This window comes from Pseudomyrmex gracilis, unplaced genomic scaffold (assembly GCF_002006095.1).
Source record: "Pseudomyrmex gracilis isolate BER0280 unplaced genomic scaffold, ASM200609v1 scaffold_944, whole genome shotgun sequence".
In the NCBI taxonomy this organism is placed as follows: domain Eukaryota; kingdom Metazoa; phylum Arthropoda; class Insecta; order Hymenoptera; family Formicidae; genus Pseudomyrmex; species Pseudomyrmex gracilis.
Window position 1 is genome coordinate 15,853 of NW_018021528.1, and position 4,009 is coordinate 19,861.

At 37.8% G+C, this 4,009-nt stretch overlaps 1 pseudogene; it reads right to left on the bottom strand.

Moving 5' to 3' along the window:
- Positions 1-310: 310 nt before the first annotated feature.
- LOC109861705 lies at positions 311-3,334 on the bottom strand (annotated as a pseudogene).
- Between the last annotated feature and the right edge of the window lie 675 nt (positions 3,335-4,009).

Below are 4,009 nucleotides of genomic sequence, written 5' to 3' on the forward strand. Positions count from 1 at the left end.
CCGGTATTTGTCTTATTCGCACCGACCGCACAAATCATTCCGCGCCAATTAATTTATCCGCGCCGAAATCGCCGTGCCAATCAATCCGAATCTATCGCACATACCGCGTGGAAGTTACGCCGATCAAGCCGACTCCATTTGTAAATACCGTTTAGAGGTTAATAAACCACAAATACCTTACAGCATTAAAACTACTGAGTGTCGCAATTTCTCGCTTTCCCCTTCCTCGAACTTTGGCACCGACAGAGCTGTCCGGCAGGCGGAAGGCCGGGCAAAACCGATAGAAAATCGGCTCTGTTACAACACATACCATTCGTATTATATCTCGCAGTTTCTAATAATATAACTGGCAAAATCGTTGCTTAAGACATCCAAAGGCATTTTCTGCAAGTACTTTACAGGAACATAACTTTTGATTAAAAGTCCTTTGTGCACGTGTCAAGTGTCCTTTATACGGAACAATTAATTGTTTTAAACAAAAATAAGCACTATTTTCTAATAAATAGTAATCTAAAAAAAATTTATATTATTTAAACATTAACAATTGGTTTCACAATTTTCCTTATTTTTACCATATTTTATTATTTTTTAATTCACCTCTACAAAGGTAATGCAAATCATGACGTATTGATGAGTTTGCGAATACCCTTGCATCATGAACAGAACCAGGATATCCAATAAAAACATCATTAAATTTCATTTGATGGTTTACTGTTTTTTGAATGTGTAAAGAAAAGTATTGCTTTTGATTTATGTATGAATGAAAATCTTCCGTTGTCTATCTATTTTAATATGGGATCTATCAATAGCGCCTAAAACAAAATATAAACATAAGTATACACATATTTATAACATAAGTACATACACATATATTTATATAGCATTAATAACATTAGGGAAGGCTTTTGTTTGATAATAAAAAGTTGCTGTTTCTTCTTTTTTAACTGCTGTGGGATATCTAATAATATCAGGTGCCATAGACATAATAAAATCTGATACTCTTGTAATAATTTTATGCAATACACTCAATGTAATCCCAAATCGAACTGCTATGTTACGATAGGGCGTATTCCGTTTAACTACGGTACGATTGGACACAGTACGATTGCACACGTAGTATTGACCACGGTACGATTAACCACAGTACGATTGGACACCGCAAGATTAGCATACTGTACGATTGACCACGGTACGATTGACCACTGTACGATTGACCATTGTACGATTGACCATTGTACGATTGACCACGATATAATTGACCACGGTACGATAAGATAGGATACAGTACAATTGACAATGTGTATCGTGACAATTAATAATGATAATTACAAAGGTTGGATTGAGTTAGAGATTTTAGGAGAGGAGGTGCAGGGGGAGGGGCGGAGTCCCTTCCTCGCCCACACGATTGTGATCAATTGTACCGTGGTCAATCGTACAGTATGCTCATCTTGCGGTGTCCAATTGTACGGTGGTCAATCGTACTGTAGCCAATCTTACCGTGGTCAATCGTACGTGTGCAATCGTACTGTGCCCAAACAGACCGTGGTCAAACGGACGTCACCCGTCACGATAAGATGTACTTTTATGGCCCACAAACCATAGATAACATAAGATATGCTTTTCAGTTGTTATTTCCGCACGTCCTGCAGTATCTGAAAAAGAATGACATTGATTACATTATTGACCCACACAGAACAAAAACTTCATTGGACATTAAATATTAACGTCTATTAAATATTAACAGCTCTATGCAATGTCTAATAGAGTTTTTGTTCTGTATAAGAATATTAATATATGTGTATTATATTACCATTTTTAAAGAAAACTTTATTAATGTTATCTTTAAATCTATTAATTTTTTCTCTTGCAATTCTTACTTTTATAAAATAAGCTATTAGGTGCGCAATTAAGTTCCCGCTGTTTGTCAATAGATGGCTCCAGCAGTAAATGCTGGTCGATTTTGACATATCTAAAACGTCACGAGCCAAGTTTAAACATATAGTAAACAAACCGCTTCGACACGTTAGTGATTTTGTTTTGGCGTGATATACTTTCGGTTGTGTGAAAATGTCTGATTTTGTACCAAATAATCGTCATTTGCGGGAAGTGTTGATTTTCTTATTTTATTCGAAGAAAACGGCGGCTGAAGCGAATCGAGAGCTCCAAAAAGATTACGGAGATGCTGCTCTAAGGGAAACAACGTGCCGTAATTGGTTCCGTCACTTCAAAGACGGTGATTTTGATGTTGACGACCGTCCGCGTGAAGGAAGGCCAAAACCCTTCGAAGACGCTGAATTGGAGGCATTGCTCGATGAGGATCCATGTCAAACGCAAGAACAGCTTGCTTCAGCATTAGGAGTTACCCGCCAAGCCATTTTCAAGCGATTGCATGCGTTGGGAATGATTCAAAAGCAAGGAACTTGGGTTCCTTATGATTCGAAGCCAAGGGACGTTGAGCGTTGTTTCTTCGCCTGTGAACAACTGCTCCAGCGGCAAAAAAGGAAGGGTTTTCTTCATCGCATCGTGACGGGTGATGAAAAATGGATTCATTACAGCAACCCAAAGAAAAGAAAGTCATGGGGACTTCTCGGTCATGCTTCTACGTCGTCGGCTCGGCCGAATATTCACGCTGCGAAGATTATGCTGTGTATTTGGTGGGATCAGGTCGGTGTTATTTATTATGAGCTGTTGAAACCAAACAAAACCATCACTGGGGAACGGTATCGAATTCAATTGATGCAACTGAACCGAGCACTGCGCGAAAAACGGCCACAATACAAGCAGAGGCACAAAAAAGTGATTCTACTGCATGACAACGCTCGGCCTCATGTTGCCAAACCAGTTAGAACCTACGTGGAAACGCTCAAATGGGAAGTCCTACCCCACCCGTCATATTCCCCAGATATTGTGCCGTCCGATTATCACTTGTTCCGATCGATGGCACATGGTCTGGCTGATCAGCAGTTCCGCTCATATGAAGACATCAAAAAATGGCTTGATTCGTGGATAGCCTCAAAAGACGAACACTTTTACCGTAACGGTATTCGATCTCTGCCAGAAAGATGGGAAAAAGTTGTAGCTACCAATGGGCACTTCTTTGAATGATTCATTTGTAACCATTTTTTCACAATAAAGTTGCATTAAAAAAAAAAACAGCGAGAACTTAGTTAATATTATTTCGCACTAATATTATTTCAAAAAGTTCATGCAGTGACGGTAATAATATATCTTCTTACTATAATAGAAACATGCCTTGTAAAAAAGTAAATATTTCAGATGTGTCAAATTTACTTATAAGTTCATATGCTATTTTTCTTGAAATGCAAAAATGCATCATGAAATCAACATTATTATACATTTGAACAATATTTTCAACATAATTCACTATTTTCACATGTTCTATTCTTTGGATCATTCGAAAAACTAGATGGAATATGTGTAATTCATTATAACCTCATTATAACCTAACCTAACCTTGCAACCGACGGGCTTGGATGCCACAGTTACAGCAAGAAAGAAGTATTGAACGTCGGAAAGCTAACATAAAAAGTAACGTTTACCAAAAGTGAAAGTTCAAAGNGCAATCAGCCGAAAGAATTTCAATTTTATTTTAATTCATTTTCTTTTGTTTTGTAATTTAGAGCAAGCGTATGTTAACGCTTAGGGTGCGTAATGCCCGTTTAAATCAACCAGTACTTGATATGTTCTTTTTTGTTTTGCGTAAAGTTTGTTTTATTTTAGAGTAATCCTTCGAGGTTAGGTATTACTCGTTGAGCTGACCTAGTTTGTAAAAAACTAACTATTTCAATAATGAGCGAAACTCCGAAGTCGGTTACTGTAAGAATTTGGTGGTTAGACAAAGGTTTAGTATTGTACTTACGGGTGTTGAGTTTCCTACGAGGTCCAGACGGAGCCGGGTCAGCCTGAGGGTTCCGCGATCATCACCTGAAACAAAAAGAAAAAGATTAGTAAAAACTCATTGTCAAACGGAGTTGTTGGTTAAGATTAA